Genomic DNA, 20,550 nt, shown 5'->3' on the forward strand with positions numbered 1-20,550 from the left:
GCCCAAGAATTAAATAACATTAAAATGCCCAAGAAATAAATAGCATTATATAATGCCCAAGAATTAAATAGCATTAAAAAATTCCCAAGAATTTAATATTAAAAATGCCCAAGACTTACATAGCATAAAAATGCCCAAGAATTAAATAGCATTATAAAATGCCCAAGACTTAAATAGCATTAAAATGCCCAAGAATTAAATAGTATTATAAAATGCCCAAGACATAAATAGCATTAAAATGCCCAAGAATTAAATAGCATTATAAAATGCCCAAGACTTGAATAGCATTATAAAATGCTTAAGACTTAAATAGCATTATAAAATGCCCAAGACTTAAATAGGATTATAAAATGCCCAAGACTTAAATAGCATTATAAAAATGCCCAAGAGTTAAATAGCATTATAAAATGCCCAAGACTTGAATAGCATTATAAAATGCCCAAGACTTAAATAGCATTAAAAATTACCAAGAGTTAAATAGCATAGAAATGCCCAAGAGTTAAATAGCATTATAAAATGCCCATGACTTGAATAGTATTATAAAATGCCAAAAACTTGAATAGCATTAAAAATGCCCAAGAGTTAAATAGCATTATAAAATGCCCAAGACTTAAATAGCATTAAAAATGCCCAAGACTTAAATAGCATTAAAAATGCCCAAGAATTTAAAAGGCATTATAAAATGTCCAAGACTTAACTAACATTATAAAGTGCCCAAGAATTAAAAAGCATTATGAGTTTATCTATAAAAACCCCGACCTCGTCACAAAATCCCCAAGTTCTTCACTAAATACTTTAAAATGCACAAGTCATCTACTCTAACCAAAAAAATAAAGCAATCAAACCATTAAACACTTTAAGATAAGAGCAAAGACATTTTACAGCAAGTAGTAGTAGTAACAGACATGCCATTCTACGCAACGGCGCCCCGAAACCACCATTTTATATTAGTAGTATTAACAGTAGTAGTAGAAGACATGCCATTCCAAGCAACGGCGCTCCAATAAAACACCATTTCATAGTAGTAGTAGTAATACACAAGCCATTCCATGCAACGGCCCCTCCAAAAAACACCACTCCATAGTAGTAGTAGTAATACACAAGCCATTCCATGCAACGGCCCTCCAATAATGCACCGTTCTGATATATCGCATTTCTCCGTCAACAACATTTCGCTCCGTCAGAACGAGAACTGACTTGGAAATATATCTGAATAAAAATGAAAATAAAAACCACAACCACACACACACACGCACACAAACACACACACACACACACACAGGAGAGGCTCTATCAGAGCCGTAAAACCCATTTTAAGTGACACTTTCAGCCCAAAATGAAAGTCATTCCATCCAACTTTAAGGTCACACAGGAAAAAGCAAGAGGCTTGTGTAAATGGTCGGAGAAACTTCAAACTGGACTCTTAAATGGGTTTATTTGTTTGTTTACCCTTTTTCCCCCTTTTCAGGTCCCGGGCTGCGTTGGTTATTAACTGGTGATATAACCTCTGGTTATATCTCACTTCTGGTCCCATTCGCGCTGGTTATACCGAAATGGTGCGGTCCTTAATTCAAGGTTACTGTCATGTTAGGCCCCACTTCGAGCCTCTGTATTCATTCAGGATAATGAATATGGTGTTTCCAGCTGGATCTCTCTCTCTCTCTCTCTCTGCGGCAGTCAGTACCTTCGGGCCACTATATTCATTTAAGGTAATGAAAATAGCTGTTGCAGTTGGAACCGTGATCCTTTCTCTCTCTCTCTCTCTCTCTCTCTCTCCAAGAATGAGAGCTAAAACGACAGCCCTAATCACATATCCATTAATAGACCCTGTTTAATCTAACGACAACCAAAGGATTTTTTATATATTAAATCTTTGTAGTTTTTGGTTTTTATCTGTAGCATCTACAAGACTTTTCTAGCCCAGGCCCGAAAAAATTAAGAAGGGCGGGGCTTACCCATGGCGGAAACGAGTGCCCTCTGGTCTTTTAAAGGGTGAAAGGATGCCTAAACATCCTATATGCCAATTAGGATCTAAGGCCATCTGTAGGACTCCAGAGAAACTGATCATTTCTTTCTGAAAAGGATGTAAGTTTTCCCTTTATGTTTTATCCTTATCATCCTTATCTTTCTACCTTATTATCTTACTTACATCTTTCCACCTTATTATCTTACTTACATACTTAAGGTTCTCACAGCGCAGCCCGAAGGATGTGCTCTTCAACGAATGGTGGGAAATGGAAAGCAGCTTAGAGTTAAAGAAGTTAGACAGCTTGGTAGCTAGAGATCAAGAAAGCAATGTACCTGGGACAGCATGGTATGGTAGACTCTCTACCATGACCGCCGTCTATGGTACCATTTAACACAGTGTACATCACTTCATTCCTCTACGAGAATCTACATCAGTGCATGGATGTAGTTCCGTTCATATTCAATAATACATGAATCGATATTAGACGAAATAATCGATGCCGCTCGGTTATATTCAAGACGAATCGATTCATTTGTTACGACATACTGGCGTTACTTCAATTCAGGAAGTACGGGTCATATTCAATTCACAAAATGGGGGTCATAATAAAGATTTCAATTCACAAAATGGGGGTCATAATAAAGATTTCAATTCACAAAATGGGGGTCATAATAACTATTTCAATTCACAAAATGGGGCGAGGGTCATAATAAGACTTCAATTCACAATACGAGGTCATAAATTTCAATTCACGAAAGGGGGTGGGGTCATAATAAAGACTTCACGAAATGGGGTAGGGGTCATAATACATACTTCAATTCACAAAATGGTGTGGGGGTCATAATAAGATATCAATTCACGAAATGGGGGGGTCATAATATGATTTAAATGCAAGAAATGGGGGTCATAATAAAAATTTTAATTTAAAAAATGGAGGATTCTAATGAAGACTTCAATTCAGGAAGTGAGGGTCATAATAACATTTCAATTCACGAACCGAGGGGTGACAATAAAGACTTCAATTCACGAAAGGGGGCGGGGCCTAATAAATTTGGCAGACGTTGCCAATTCAGGCTGAAGAAACAAGAAACGAAAGTTGCCAGTTCATGAAATCGGGGTTTAATTACCCGTGAATCTAAAGTGTGATAGCAAGTGTCTTAATGAGCCTTCAAATGAGACGACGGGAATCTGGACCAGCAATCTGGCACATTGAAACACACTCACACACACAAATTAAAAAATATAAACCATAACTAAAGAACAACAAAAGAACGTTTGAAAATCAAAGAATTAACAAATTCTGACAATCAAGACGAAGCGATCCGCGAAAATAAATATCCGCCGAAAAATGCAACGTTAAAAGTAAGGACATTCAAGAATAATAAGGGACCTGAAACCAAATTAAATTTCCACCAAAATCAAACTACCTCCAGTGAAAGGAACTAACAAGAAAACGGTATTAATTAAGACTTAATTATTCACGGACCTCAATAATCAAGGATAAAAAAAAAAACATTAGCGATACAAGAAAAAAAATGTGATTCACGACACAAAAAATGAAATTAACCGTTAACTATAAATAGCGAAAATAAAAACCTTTTGAAGTCCTTCTAAGACACTGCAACAGGAACTTCCACAGAGAGCGCATTGCAGTTCACTATATCGTGATTCTCCTCTTGTAATATGACTTTGATCGTCTTTTAAAAAGTTTAGTTCATAACAGTGGGTTGCGAGAGAGAGGGAGGGAGAGAGAGAGAGAGATTCTCACCTCTAGCTGACCTTCGAAAGCCAGAGAGAGAGAGAGAGAGAGAGAGAGAGAGAGAGAGACTTAGTTAACCACAATGTACAAGGTGCTAAGAGAGTCCTAACCCTTGCGTCCATCCTATCAACAGAGAGAGAGAGAGAGAGAGAGAGAGAGAGAGAGAGAGGAGAGAGAAAGCTCCTCTCACGCTAATAGGTGGTGTGACCAGTTTTTATCCAATTCTTAATCTCTCCAAAGAATGCATAGATAATTCTGCTTAAGCTCCATCATCTGCAGTGTCTACATCTTGAACATGACATCTCCGGCGCTATTAAATCTAAACGGTTATAAGCTGCAGTAGCTAAAGGCTATTAGAAATAGCAGTAGCAGCGATAGCTTTATCACAATCATAATTAATACTTCTGCCACAACAAGCTACCACCAGTTGTAGAAGCAGATAACTCATAAAAATATTGCATTAATGAAAGCAGGAACAGAGACACGGTTAAGAAGATTAGACATTTTTTTTTTGTGAACAAGTTGCGAATTAAAACGATGCTAAACTCTACGGAGTTTCATCGCCTGAATTCAAGTCGATTGGCGGCCCCCACCTTTTTCTGTTGTTAATTTAGCCAAAAAGAAGTCATATTCTTAGCTCAGTGTGATCGGTTGTTTGTCTGTTTGTTAGAATGATTAAGCAAAAATTTATGTGGGGAATGTTTAGGAAAATATTACCAAAGAATTGAAATGAGAGGACTAATATTATTATTATTATTACTTATATTTATCTATTATTATTCACAATGACAACTGTATCAAAGAATCATAAAGGCTGTGAATTTACATAGCACGCATTCACACCATAAAAATACCATGATATGAAAAATGTAAAATAAAAATTCAGGATATATGAGTGTAGGTCATATGCGGCCAAAGGCAACAGTGATTGCATTTAATATTGAAAAATAAACTCATCGCTCAGTCATAGTTGCAATGAATTTTGTTGTTCTTGTATTCTTTTTTTTTATTATTATTATTATTTCTCCTTAAATTAATATTGTTCAGTTCAGACATCGTGAAGGCAAATATATCAAAAGGTGACAATTGATGACTATACTCTTGTTTTTTTTCCATCTGTCCATCCACCTGTGGTGTTTGCGCATGGTAACACTGCTTCCTGACTTTAAATAATATCCTATTTCGAATATTAACGGTGTAATTTGCAAACAGTAAATTATTAAAACACTTTTCAGTTGCAAATGTACACCCAGATATCCTTTTATTTACCTAAAACTTACACATAGCGTAACTATTTAAAGCCCGGGACGCAGTGTTACCATGCCAAAACACCACAGGCAGATGGACAGATGAAAAAAAAACAGAGTAAAGTTATTGAAATAGTCTATGACAAAAAACAGAGTAAAGTTATTGAAATAGTCTATGACAAAAAACAGAGTATAGTTATTGAAATAGTCTATGACAAAACAACAGAGTAAAGTTATTGAAATAGTCTATGACAAAACAACAGAGTATAGTTATTGAAATAGTCTATGGCAAAAAAACAGAGTATAGTTATTGAAATAGTCTATGGCAAAAAACAGAGTATAGTTATTGAAATAGTCTATGACAAAAAACAGTATGTTATTGAAATAGTCTATTGCAAAAAAACAGAGTATAGTTTTGAAATAGGTCTATGACACAGAGTAAAGTTGTTGAAATAGTCTATGACAAAAAACAAAAGAGTATAGTTATTGAAATAGCTCATAAAACAAAAACAGAGTAAAGTTATTGAAATAGTCTACGACAAAAAACAGAGTAAAGTTATTGAAATAGTCTATGACAAAAAACAGAGTAAAGTTATTGGGGGAAAAAAAAAAAAAAAAAAAATAGGTTCTACGACAAAAAAACAAGTGTAATAAGTTATTGAAATAGTCTATGACAAAAAAACAGAGTATATTATTGAAATAGTCCTTATGACAAAAAAAACAAGAGTCTAGTTATTTGAAATAGTCTATGACAAAAAACAGAGTATAGTTATTGAAATAGTCTATGACAAAACAACAGAGTATAGTTATTGAAATAGTCTATGACAAAAAAACAGAGTATAGTTATTGAAATAGTCTATGACAAAACAACAGCCATAAACAAAACAGAGTAAAGTTATTGAAATAGTCTATGACAAAAAACAGAGTAAAGTTATTGAAATAGTCTATGACAAAAAACAGAGTAAAGTTATTGAAATAGTCTATGACAAAAAAACTTGAGTCATAGTTATTGAAATAGTCTACAAAAAAACAAGTGTTATTGAAAAATAGTCTATGAACAAAAAACGAGTATAGTTATTGAAAATAGCCCTATGGACAAAAAAACAGAGTAGTATAGTCTATGACAAAAAAACAGAGTAGTTTTCCCCTTTGAAATAAGTCTATGACAAAAAAACAAAAGAGTATAGTTATTGAATAGTCTATGACAAAAAAACAAAAACAGAGTATAGTTTTATTGGAAAAATAGTCTATGACAAAACAACGAGTATAGTTATTGATTAGTCATGACAAAACAAGAGTATAGTATTGAAATGCTATGACCAGAGAGTTACGAAAAAATAGTCTATACAAAAACAGAGAGTATTTTGAAATGTCTATGCAAAAAACAGAGTAAAGTTATTGAAATAGTCTATGACAAAAAACAGAGTACGTATGATTAAAGTCTATGACAAAAAAACAAGAGTAAAGTTATTGAAAAATAGTCTATGACAAAAAAAACAGAGTAGTTATTGAAATAGTCATGACAAAACACAGAGTATTAGTTATGATAGTTCTATGACAAACAAAGAGTATAGTTATTGAAATAGTCTATGACAAAAAACAGAGTAAAGTTATTGAAATAGTCTATGAGTAAAATAGTATGACAAAAAAATAAAGTTCTATAACAAACAGACAGATCTTGCAATTGGTTACTGAGCAAGGCGTGATCCGCCCTCCAGCTTACTCGGTGTTTCACCAACAAAAATTAAAATAAATACACTGTTAATAGAAATAATTGTTGTGTAATGTTTCACATGCACATTATTTATTTTTTACATTTTCATTCTAATATGTAAATCTTAAATATCCTATGAAACCTATGAAACAACTAAATAAAAAACACTATTTAACTAAAAAAAAAAACATCCCAAGAAACATCGGAAAAACCTAAATCACAAAGATATCCGAGTTGTGAAACTTAAAAAAATTCACAAAACATCCCCATGAAAAGACAACAGCGAAAAAAAAACTTAACATTGAGAGACAACATAAGAACAATGAATAAAACATCACAAAAAACATCCCCTATGAAGAAACATCATCGAAAACAAACAACAAACCGTGGAATCACAATATACCCCAAAAAAAATTCACCCCCAAAAAAATCCACATTTAGAAACATCGGCAAAAAAAGAGCAGAACATCACAATATATAAAAAAAAAAATCACAAAATAATCCCCATTAAGAAACAACATGGAAACAAACCCACACACACCCCCGCCCCCACCCCACCACAAAAAAAAAACATCACAAGATAACATTTCTCGTCCGTGTGACTATACTACTACACGGTCTAGAGGTGGTAACACGACCATAGGCTGGGACAACTACTAGTATGGCACGTGTATGGAGGTCTCTCTCTTTTTTTAAAAAGTCTCCCATTTAAAAGCAAGTCGGGAGGTGTTGGGTTTCCTTTGGGGGTGGGGGGGAAGGGGGGGGTCCCGCGGGTAAGGGGGAGGTACCGGCGGGTGTCTGCTCACAGGCGCGTGAACGTCAAACATGCTCAGGTATATACTATGACCTACGGAGAACGTCATGTAGACTAGGTTATAGCCTTCGTCTAAGGTACATAGGCCTTTCTTGTACTCAATAGGCTTAAGGAGGGTCTCCATTCGACATCTCATTTCTAGCAAACGCCGACGGAAGGGGCAACTCAAAGCAAGGTTGCAGTCAGCACTTTAAACTGAATACAGAATCAACTCCAAGGGCCAAGCACTGGGGCCTATGGCTATGAGGTCATTCAGCGCTGAAACGGAAATTGAAAAGTGTAACAGGAAGAAAACCTCAAAGCAGTTGCGCTATGAATCAGCTTTCGAAGAGGGTTTGGAAAGTCAGATGGAAGGAAGAGACCATGAAAGGAGGTACAGTAAAAGGAATGAAAGGGGGGTTTTGTATCAAGAACAAAATCCTTGTGTACGAATAATAATAATATAATAAATAATAATAACTAATAATAAGAATAATAATAATAATAATAATAATACTAGCAACAGTAAAATTCAGTCTAAGGTGAATCTTATATGGCTTCAAAATGCGCACAAATTTCCAAAATATGCTCCGGGGGACTTACAAGGGGGGGGGGGGGGGTAACCCCAGCTGATAGGGCTCGCTTCGCTTCGCCACCCCACCCATACCATAAGTTCTAAACCTTTGACCACCCACACAAAAACAAAAAAGAAAATTCTGAAACGTACTCACTATGTGTGTGTATATATATATATATATATATAGATATATATATATATATATATATATATATATATATATATATATATATATATATACTGAGAGAGAGGAACCCGTCATAATACAATTAATAATAAATGCATATTCCATGAGATATACAGCAGAACCCCTAACGGGAAAATAAATAACCAAAACCTGACCTGTATTTGAATATATATAACATACATATATATATATATATATATATATATATATATACTATATATATATATATATATATATATATATATATATATAATATATATATATATATATTCGTGGACTTTTCAGTAGCAAGTTCACGAAACCCACGTTTAGTCCTATCTCTTCAAACGTATCTTAAGGCTCAGCAGGTCGTATTTAATTATCTGTTATAATTTAGTGGCGTTTAAACTTAGCCAGAGCCAAAAGAAAATAAGAAAAAGAAGAAGAATAAATAAGGGAAATGACCCACCACTCGAGGGAAAAACGTCTTGTCAAACAAGAAGCATTACTATTATTATAAGCCGCGTCGTCATCGTCTTCTTCTTCTTCTTCCCGCGCTTCTGAGGAACATTTTGTTTGTTCGCCATTTGTTGTGGCTGTGTCCACAAATCGCCCCCCGCTCCCCCTTTCTCGCTCCCACACGTGTTAAATCCTTAAGTGGATCAGTGACTACTACTACTGGCTATGCGTTTTGCAGACATGCTTTTCGTGCGAAAGTTGTTGCTCTCCTCCTCCTCCTCCTCCAAGAGGGTCGCTGCAACAAGTAAATAAGTCTAAAAGTTCTCTCGCTACCAGCTCATGACTCTCTCTCTCTCTCTCTCTCTCTCTCTCTCAGTTTGTGCGTCAGTCAGGCGGTGGGTGCGAGTTTTTGTAGGGTTTCTGAGTTTCTCCTCGACTTCAGCTATCATCCGCAGGTCGCTAAAACTTTTCAAAAGCTCTTTTGCCACTTGTTCCTTGAATAAGATCGTGTGCGACGTTGGTAAATAAAGAGAGAAAATAAGAAATATTAATGGAATGGCACCCACGATGAAGTACGACATACTGATATACTGAAAAAAAATCGTTGGCTGATTTTTTGAACGTATGTTTTGCTATGCAAGGAAAATGGGATACTGATATACAAAAAGAAAGCCGTTAGGCGATTTCTGAATCCATATTCTAAATTTAAAGGAATATAGGATACCGATGTGCAAATTATGCAACTGGTTGTGATTTTTTTTCAGTCTATATTCTGGTATGCAATAGAAACAATATAGGTCTAAGCTGACTAGTCCTAGTGGAGGTTTAAACTGGGCGTGTATATATCTTATTTATGCGCTCAGTATCGTCGCAAAACCGAAGGTCAACGGCACCAAAGGTTAAAATACAAAAAAAATAATTTCAGATATGCGCAGGCACCACGTAAACGAAGGTCAATGCCGTCAAATATAAAAATACCAGTATGTTTCGGGTGTGACTGTCAAAGAAAAGTCCAAAATTCTTTAAGTCGATACGTCGCAGAAGAGAGAGAGAGAGAGAGAGAGAGAGAGAGAGAGAGAGAGAGAGAGAGAGAGAGAGAGAGAGAGAAATGACGATCTCGATCGTATTCTAGTTTTTACCTAAATAAGAGTATTCAGTAAATAAAATTTCCAAATAACAGATTGTTTTTGTTATAATAGCCATCAACGAGATTTTAATAGAACGTTGTCGATATATCATCATTTTATGTTAAGTTTTCTCCCAAGCATACATATTTGTATATGGAAATGTGTACTGTATACCATGACACAGAAAGAACAAAACTGTTTATCAATAAAAAAAACCATAACAATATCACTATATATATATATTATATATATATCTATATATATATATATATATATATATATATATCTATATATATATATATCTTGATGTATAAATAAAGGTTTTTGCCACGAAGGAAAAAATGAAAAGCGAGATAGCCAAGCACTTTCGGTCTAGGTTTGCACTAAACCGAAAGTGCTTGGCTATCTCGCTTTTCATTTTTTCCTTCGTGGCAAAAACCTTTATATATATATATATATATATATATATATATATATATAATATATATATATATATATATATATATATATCTATATATATATACATGACTACAGTTAATATACACTACAGAATTTCTTGACGTACCTTAACATTCTTCATTCATCAGGGGTGGACCTAATTGAATCTGCAAGTGTCACCAATATGAGGCGCGCGTGAGAGCCATCAATACACTTTCGATTTCCATCTATAAAATAAAATTAACCTAAATGAGTTATTAGTGTTCATAACTTTTGAAAACGACATAGTCAACAATTTCTTGGTACAATTATGGGGAACCTCATTTCACCCATTTTGTAGATCTTACATGACATGAACCATCACATTATTATATGAATACGATATATAAAGTTTGGGCCAAAGACCAGGGGCTGGGACCTATGAGGTCATTCAGCGCTGAAAATGATGTTGAAGCAATCGTTAGAAGAGGGTGAAAAGTACGGCTGAAGAGAATATGAACGGAGGTATAGTAAAAGGAATAGACGGGTTACTGCCGAGGGGACTCTGGAAGAACTTTTAAGTAATGCCTACATGTGAGGTGCACTGACAGCACTACGCCGCCATAAGGGGAGCATCACATGAAGGACTAAATGATACCTAGGCCTAATAACATCATACCAAAAGATAAACCACCAAGAACTCGATACAACATGAATGATACCTAGGCCTAAGCGCATAAATCCAAAAAATATATCACCTAAGAACTCGATAACAAAATGAAGAAAAGTGAATAACGCCGACAACACATCAAAGCGAAACTCATTCAAATTCTTCCACCGGATTAGCAGTTCATCTTCGAGTCACGCTGGCTTCCAAAAAAACTTTTTTAGTAAATCAAGATGTGACCCAGAAACGTCAACTTCCCTCCCGGTTTTCGGTCCGGCTTAAAGGGATGATGATCGCTGGAGCGCGCGGGAACCTCTCGCGTGAAAGTGCGGGAAAATATGAGAGAGGAGAATGAAAAATAGGGAAAAAAGGAAAACTGGGAATGAGAGAAAAATGAAAAAAAAGGTGGATACAAAAAAAGGTACAATGAAACATTGGAAAAAAAAGGAGTAAAAATAAAGATGCTAAAAATGAGGGGAAGAATGGAAAACAGGAAGAAAAATGAATGAGGAAAAATTTAAATAAAAATTTAAAAAATTACAAAATTGGAAACAGAAAAATAGTCAAAGGTGTAATTTTACACGAGGCAATATTTAAAAATAGCCTCTCTCTCTCACACACACATTCTTACACAAATCACTACAGATAAGAGTATCTAATTATTTCCTCTCCCTTTCTCTTTCATAATTACTGATAAAAACATATGTTAGCTCATTCATCTCTCTCTCTCTCTCATACAAATCACTACTGCTGAAAACACCTTATTTCATCTCTCTCTCCCTCTCATATAAATACTAAATCTAATTTTTATGTTACCTTGAACATTTAACACTGTTACCTCTTTCATATAAAGCTGTGACACTATTTACAGAATTTTAAGATTAAATCATATATATAAATGCATGAGGATCTGTCTGTATTCTGCTAACAAACTACAGTGGTACATTGAGATACGAAATTAATCCGTTCCGAGGCGGCCTTCGTATCATGAGCTTTTCGTATCTTGGACCGCATTTTACATGTAAAATGGCTAATCCGTTCCAAGCCCTCCAAAAACACCCCAGTAAATTTCATAATAAAGCTAAATTGACCTATAAACAATGAAATACTTCAACAATTTGGACCATTCAATACCTAACTTAATACGTACTGCTAATATACCTGTAAATAAAGTGTATTTTACTACATACGTACGTTGGTAGTAAAATGTGGAAGCTTACCTTTCGAGTGAGGCTATCTCCGAAAGTGGCGACAGAGGAGGAGGACAAACGGCAGATACTTACGTACACTTAACTTTACAAAACATAAAAGAATGTAAAGAAAACATAAACTAAACTTTACGAAACACATTAACAAAACTGTAACGCTTAACTTTACAAAAAAACTTAAATTAAAACTTTTTAATTTTTTTTATTTTTACATTTTTATACTTTGCGTTTTTTTTTTTTCAACTTCTTCACCACTTTCAACTTTTCTGTTTTTAAGTATCACTTGGTTCTTCCTTTTTGCTTACTACTACTCCTACTAAAGGCCTCTTTAAAAAATAACTATCCAAGGAAGATTGCTTCTGCCTACTTTTGACAATGTTCCTGAAACGACTCAGGCAAACGTCATCGAACTGTGCAAGCATACGACCTGTGTAAGCCTTTTCGGGGTGTCTCTTTTCTACAAATGATTGCACCTTATGAAAAGCAGCTAGAGCATCCTTAATTTCTGCCGTTGTCATAGAGTCGTCGTCCTCCTCCTCACCGATGCTAGAGAACTCCTCTTGAACGTTATGTTGCATGGCCTCCAACTCCTTCAGGTCATCCGTCGTAAGCTCCTCTTGGTGCTCCTCGAGAAGGTCATTGATGTCGTCCTCGTCGACGACCAGCCCCATGGACTTGCCGAGTGCAACGATCTCGTCAAGATCTGGTTGCGAAACTGTTTCAGAATCGTCAACTGTTCCTGAATCTGCAGCACCAGCTTCACCCACGTTGAATCCCTCGAAGTCTCGGGCCGATACAGCCTCAGGCCAGTTTCCTCCACAAGGAATTCAAGGTTCACCTCGAAACCTCCTGCCAAGCTTGGTCGGTGAGTCGGATGCATATGACGATGTCGAAATCCTCCTTCCAAAATTCATGCAAGGTGAGCTTTGTGGTATCGGTGATGTCGAAACATCTCTTGAAAAGATGTTTCGTATACAGCTTCTTGAAGTTCGATATCACTTGCTGGTCCATGGGCTTGAGGAGAGGGATGGTGTTAGGCGGAAGATAAAAAACCTTGATAAAGGAATACTCCGCTAGGATATCTTCCTCGAGGCCAGGAGGGTGGGCAGGGGCATTGTCCAACACCAGTAGACATTTCAGAGGGAGGCGCTTGTCTTCCAAGAATTTCTTCACTGTCGGGCCAAAACAGATTTACCCACTCAGTGAACAAAAGCCTCGTTACCCAGGCTTTCGCATTAGCCCTCCACATCACTGGAAGCTTCTCCTTAAGCATTTTGTGGGCCTTCAAGGCTCAAGAAGTCTCGGAATGATAGACAAGTAGGGGCTTCACCTTGCAATCCTCACTGGCGTTGGAACAAAGTGCGAGTGTAAGCCTGTCTTTCATAGGCTTATGCCCGGGTAGCTGCTTCTCTTCCTGCGTGATGTACTACGTCCGACGAGGCATTTTTTTCCAAAAAAGGCCAGTCTCATCACAATTGAAAACTTGCTGAGAACTGTAGCCTTCGTTGATCATCATCTCGTCAAACGACTTTTTAAAGGCTTCGGTCGCTTTCGTGTCCGAGCTGGCCGCCTCCCCATACTGCACCACCGAATGATGCCAGTCCGTTTACGGAATTTCTCAAACCACCCATGTGAAGCCTTGAAGTCTGGGGTTGGCATTGATGTCCCTTCTCCTCCGTCGTCTTCGGCCTGGGCAATCAAATCGCTGAAAATAGCACCGGCCTTGTGGCAGATTACAGTCTCCGTTATCGTATCGCCAGCAATTTCTTTGTCTTTTATCCAGACAAGAAGAAGCCCTTCCATTTCATTGTGCACATGGGTCCTCTTGCCGGACAAAATAGTGACACCCTTGGAAGGTGTAGCTGCTTTGATGACATCCTTCTGCTTAAGGATGGTGCCTATTGTCGACGGATTTCGGCCGTATTCCTTGGCAATCACACTCAATCGCATACCAGCTTCATACTTCTTGATAATCTCTATCTTCATCTCCAAAGAGAGCATCCTCTTCTTTCCATGAATTTCAAGTTTCTTGGGACCCATGACTACGTATCTACTGTACGTAATTATGTTATGTAGTACAGTGGTACCTAGAGATACGAAATTAATCCGTTCCGAGGCGGCCTTCGTATCATGAGTTTTTCGTATCTTGGAACATATTTTACATGTAAAATGGCTAATCCGTTCCTAACCCTCCAAAAACACCCCATTAAATTTCATAATAAAGCTAAATTGACCTATAAACAATAAAAATGCAAAACCTGTAAATAAAGTGTATATTAGTGTACAAGAAATATTATTACTGTAACGTAAAATGTGGAAGCTTACCTTTCGAGTGAGGCTATCTCCGAAAGTGGAGGCAGAGGAGGAGGAGGACAAACGGCAGATAGTACGTACACTTAACTTTACGAAACACATAAAAAAATGTCAGAAAAACAAACTAAACTTTACAAAACACATTAACAAAACTGTAACACTTAACTTTACAAAAAACTTAAAATAAAATTTATTTGTCGTCTTTTTTGATTTTTACATTTCTTTTTACTTTTTTATACTTTACGTAATTTCAATTTCTTCACCACCGAATGGATGCCAGTCCGTTTACGGAATTTTTCGAACCGCCCATGAGAAGCCTTGAACTCTGGGGTTGCCGTTGATGTCCCCTCTCCGCCGTCGTCTTCGGCTTGGGCAATCAAATCGCCGAAAATAGCGCTGGCCTTCTGGCAGATTGCCGTCTCGGTTATCGTATCGCCATCGATTTCTTTGTCCTCGATCCATACAAGAAGCAGCCTTTCCATTTCATTATGCACATGGCTCCTCTTGTTGGACAAAATAGTCACGCCCTTGGAAGGTGTAGCTGCTTTGATGGCTTCCTTCTGCTTAAGGATGGTGCCTATCGTCGACGGATTTTGGCCGTATTCCTTAGCGATCACACTCAACCGCAAGCCAGCTTCATACTTTTTTATTATCTCCATTTTTGTCTCCATAGAAAGCATTCTCTTTTTTCTGTGAACTTCAGCAACTTTCTTGGGGCCCATGACTCTATGTACTGTACATAATTAAGTTACGTATGTAGTACATATACTAATTAGGTTCTCACAACACAATAAAGTAGCACAACACGATAATATGTACTACAACGAAATCACTAACGAATTTACGTTACTAAACGAAATCGTTGGACCGAACGAATGCCGATTGCGTACGGTAAAGTTTCGGGTGCAGAGTGGCCGAGCTAAGGCACGCCAACACGTACGTATAGAAGATGCATGATGGGAGGGATGCTGTCCAATTAGAGAGAAGGATCTCATGGCTTGGCTAGCATCAGGAACCAATGGGAGAGCAGGAGGATGGTGGCGAGTCTACTATAACTAAGATGGCGGCGTGCGGCGCGAGTTTCAAAATTGTTATGGGGTGAATCTCGGACTTTCAGAAACCTTTCGTATCTTGAAAACTTTTCGTATGTAGAGCAGTAAAATTTTTCGTGTTAGCTTTCGTATCTCGAGTTTTTCGTAAGTTGAGCCTTTCATATCTCGAGGTACTACTGTACATATACGTATGAAGTAAAGTTCTCACACAACACGATAAAGTATACTACAACAAAATCACTAACGAATTTATGTTAATAAACGAAATCATTAGAACGAACGAATACCGCGTGCGTACGATACCGATGATGCCGTGAAGTGACCGTAGATGCATCATGGGAGGGATCCTGACCAATAGGAAAGGAGCTCATGGCAGTGACTAGCATCAGGAACCAATGGGAGAGCGGGAGGATGGTGGCGAGTCTACTCAGTTGGCGGCGTGCGAGTTTCAAAATTGTTATCGGTGGTCCGGGCGAATCTTGGACTTTACAGCAACAACCTTTCGTATCACGAGCAATTTTCGTATGTAGAGCCGTAAAATTTTTCGTATTTACTTTCGTATCTCAAGTTTTTCGTAAGTTGAGCCTTTCGTATCTCGAGGTACCACTGTATGTAAATCTGACTAATTCCTTATGAAATATGTCTAAAAATTTCAACTTTCATATAAAAAGCTGATACTTTAGCCCTAGTGGAAAAATGGAGTAATGACATTTTGCCAGATATATAGCAATTACCTATATTGTGTCATATCAAATAGTGGATTACTTCTAACAATGAAATATATCCCTCCATATGAAGAGGCTTAATATCTTCATACAATAATGCAAGTCATTTTTCCCAACAGCCTCTGTATGAAGGAAAAAGAACACAAAGGCTACACATATACACAGACACACAATGAATTTGTATATTTTGAATCTGCTTAATTAAACATCTGAATTTCAAAGCCAATAACTATACTTTAGGATATGCCCTAAACAAATTAGTATGATGCTTTCTATGATTTTTATACATGTGCAGGTGTTCAGGTTTAAGAAACCTTCATAAATGAGGGTACTAATGTCCCTTTAACTTAAACCTTCTTTCTAGACCTATTTAACTTACAAAATTTAACAAATCTAACTTGAACCTTCTTTCCAGATCTATCTACAGTCAAAGTTTAACAAATCTATAACAATCTATACAAAAATTTATAACAAATGTGTCGTAAATGAAGGACTCTAACTTACTGTATATCCTGAACTTCTGTTACCTTTCCAACACCTAGCACTCAGAAGGGAAGGTTAGGTTAGGCTAGATCTGTTCTGAGGACTCAACTACCTCTAAAAGAGGAACCTCCAAGATTTAGACAAAGAGGAAAAAACCAACTGGAGCTACAGAAACAGCAACTAGATGGCCACTTAGGGTTTACAAGCTGGTTAGGTTCTCCAAGACTAACTGAAACCTAATGTCTTGTATGTGTAGATCAGGAACCACTACAATTTCTAGAGGGTAAGAAGTGCTCAATAAGGTTTTACTATTCAAGGAGTGAGTTAGTTCAGATTCTGATACTCTGATACTACTCTGCTATCAGAGAAGCAAAAAAATAAAGAAGAGTCCCCAGAAGAAGACTTTCTTAACACAATTCCCTAAAGGAGGCTCAATCATTCCTCAAATACACAAGTCCTTTTAATAGGCAAGTTCTAAACCTGACAGCAACACAAAACAGTAACAGGCTGCGACAACATCTGACCTGCCACTAGTAAATTTCAGCTCCAAAATGGAACCACCATACCATACAAGAGTACTTTTGGCTGTGAAAGACTTCAGGCAATAGGCACCAGCAATATAGGCATCTGTGGCATCAAACACCCAAGGAATTGGGTGTATTGTAACAAGTATTGGAAAACAAAATGGATTACCACCCTCTGGACAATCCCTTCAGAAAAAATCAGCAGATTTCTATCAAGGATGGTGCTCAACTAAGGCAGTGATGAACTTCATAGTGTATACAATGCCCATACAACTTGCAAAGTTCTGTGCTGATATCATTAAAGAGATTCTTGTCTATGCACAGTATAGTATCCAAAAAAGTCCACATACCATGATGCCTTAGGCTTTGATATTTATGACCAATCAACATAAAAAACAAAAACAAAATGTGTAGAAACAAGTCCATAACAACCTTACCCTGGAATGGGCCCTTCAGCATTAAGTATATCCTAATACAAAAACACCTGGTCATTTTACACAAGTGCTTATCAAAAACTGACTATTGCTTGACACAAGCTAGCTCTGTGACAGGACATGGGGAAGGCACAAACTATCATGCATGCTGATGGGAAGTCTTCCAACTTGTTTGCATGGATTACAAAGGTAAAAAAAATCCTTGGTACCAACTGATTCCTGCAATACTGGTGAGGAAAATGGCATATACCCTAGAAGGCTCTTGTGAATGGGGATGCTACTGCTCCAACCTAAATATGTTGTGAGTACAGCCATGGACCAATATATTTGAGTAGATTACAAATTATCTGAACTGCTAACCTAAAGCAGTCCTGTTTGCACACAGGAGTGGCCAAGCTGGAAAATTAGTCCTGGTACTTTGTGAAAATAGAGCACTGACTATGCACACAAAAAATGCTGCATAGACACATAGTAGTAAATGTACACACGCAGAGGTCAAGCAAGTCAGCAATAGCAAGAATAATGTCCTGGCCTGCATTGCGCAGGACAAGGCATGGAACGCAAAGCATGTGGCCCCAGGTAGTGCATGTACGTGAGCACAGACAGTGCACGTGTATAAGTATGCAGCATTTAAGAACAAGACGTACATACAGCATATGGGCACAAATAGGGCACATGCATTCAAAAGGCACAAGCATGGAGAGTGTGCAAACATGGGAATATAACTGGCATGATCATAAGAATGGTAACATTTCAACAAAGATCAAAGACCATAACCCAAATGATTCTAAAATATCCTAAGGTACTGGATCCAAGGCAGAGCCACTTGTTCCAGTGACACCCTGGTTATGCATGAGACAAGCAACAAATGATTATTAGCAAGCAATTACTGTATGAAAGGGATCTGGTTCTGCGGTCTCTAGTACAACCTAAGATACTGAATCCAAGGAAGAGCCACTTGTTCCAGTGACACCCTGGTTATGCATGAGACAAGCAACAAATGATTATTAGCAAGCAATTACTGTATGAAAGGGATCTGGTTCTGCGGTCTCTAGTACAACCTTCTCATCATGGCTGCAGCTGTTAAACAGGAGGAAGTTAGAAAATCGAAATTATGTTCTTCACTTGGTAATTTTTTCGACAATCCAGCCAGCAATTTTGGGAGACTCCAACCAGCCATTTGTGGATGAAAAACCATTTAGGATTTTTCATGCAAAAATGGCTAGGAAAGGATAGTGGACTAAAAGAACCTAAAAATACCAACCTAACATAACCTAGGGGGGTTTAATGGTTACAATTTTGACATATTAGCTATGGAGGAGGGAGGCGGTACTGTCTTAGTTTCCGAGTCGTAAATTGATTATAATTTTTTTTTTCTCTGTTATTAGGCAATTGCGCAGGTTATGTATTGAGAAGAAATTATTTGTTCTGATGTGTATTACCCAATAAAAATATAAATTACTATTCTGAGCAAAATGGCAGGAGTCTTAAAAAAAATGAACACTCCACTCCTCCCTTACTGCCTTCAGATCATTTGAGTTAGCAATTAGGTATTACCCTACATAAATGTATCTGTTCGTCTGAAACACCAATATTAATAGGAATTCCAAAATACCATTAAACTGCAAACTCGATGGTTTTTGCATCTAATAACTTGGTCACGACTAGGCCTATGGCTCGAAATTTAGGTAAGGCTGGAAGGGTTTAGGTTAGTAGCTAGCCTAATTTTGAATCAAATTTAATGGTCAAACTAAATAAAATAACAAATGTAACAAGCGAAGACTTAACAATATAACCAAAATGTTAGGCCTAAGCATCTACAGCAGCTGGTAGGCCTGATTCCAGAAACAATAGGCCTACCCATACTATAGTATTAACGCCTAAAAGCCTATACAACGCATGTCAGGTTAGGCTGGAAGGGCTGCCTAGTTTGCATATAAAATGATTACCAATAATTAAAGTAGTCAGATAGAAATAGATAATAAGCAATTAATAACCAAAAGTGCTTCACTTACAACTGTTCTATGCCTTTGTTGAGTTTGGCATCCTATTTACCTATAGTAGCAGCACATCTATATTTTTTAAAACTAGTCTCTTATATCATCTTAACATTCACAAATTAAATAATACTAAATAATGTTGTGTAGCAATGGGGAAAATACTAAATAACACGGAATAACGCAGTAGTCCTTTGTTTACGTTTACAAACAAAGTAGATAACATTAGACAGATCGTTTTTTTCTTTAAATGATACATGAGAGAGGCTGGCAGCGTGGAACCCTTTGTGATGCTGTTACTCAAGTGACCATGCCTCATGCCCGTTTACATGCTAGTCTCCCCTGGTTCCTGGCCCAATTATGCCCATAGTATGCCAACTACCAACTGCCTGACAAGCAAACGACCTTCGGCGTGGCCATTGTATATACGAGAATTTCAACTTTAACGAACATTCAGCGTAGATGGCATACTTCTGTAACGGTATACAGAGGATACTAGACCTACAAGTTTAGTACCTACAGGGATATGGCAAGATCTGTTTCCTGTTCGTCGTTCCACAAAATATTGATTAAAGGGCTGTGTGGACCACAGCATACTTCGCAATTCAGCTCCCATGACAGGACAGTGAAAAGGAATGGTACCTTTATAGCTCTGTGGGATAACTGTGACATGACTTACAACAAACTCCTTATCAAAAAGACTTGACAATAAAGGTCTCCATTTCCGTTTTGTAAAGTCAGCTAATCAAATTTGTCCTCTCCTGAAAGGAGCCATAAAGTAAATTCTTGTAATATCTGTTTCTGCTATCGTGGCTGCCTACAGCACGGTATTTCCCGTTGCTGAATAATCACTGGTTCCATGCATGATGTATTATGTAACGTAAAAGCACCATATAAACAAACAAACTGTACGCTATAC

The 20,550-nt window shown here is 37.1% G+C and overlaps 1 protein-coding gene across 2 annotated transcripts in view; it reads right to left on the reverse strand.

The window, feature by feature from the left end:
* The window catches only part of LOC135207942 (protein kinase C-binding protein NELL2a-like), a 314,191-nt gene extending 293,704 nt beyond the window's left edge, over positions 1 to 20,487 (reverse strand). The window contains exons 1-2 of one of the 2 annotated variants that reach the window (XM_064239916.1): positions 20,311 to 20,487; positions 10,377 to 10,476 (exon numbers count right to left, since the gene is read on the reverse strand). The gene's annotated coding sequence lies outside the window, so the exon portion shown is untranslated. Of the gene's footprint in view, positions 1 to 10,376; positions 10,477 to 19,649; positions 19,955 to 20,310 lie in introns of those variants that run through there. The other variant, XM_064239918.1, reaches the window with a different exon arrangement.
* Between the last annotated feature and the right edge of the window lie 63 nt (positions 20,488 to 20,550).

The sequence above is a fragment of the Macrobrachium nipponense genome, chromosome 34, assembly GCF_015104395.2.
Source record: "Macrobrachium nipponense isolate FS-2020 chromosome 34, ASM1510439v2, whole genome shotgun sequence".
NCBI classification, from domain to species: Eukaryota; Metazoa; Arthropoda; class Malacostraca; order Decapoda; family Palaemonidae; genus Macrobrachium; species Macrobrachium nipponense.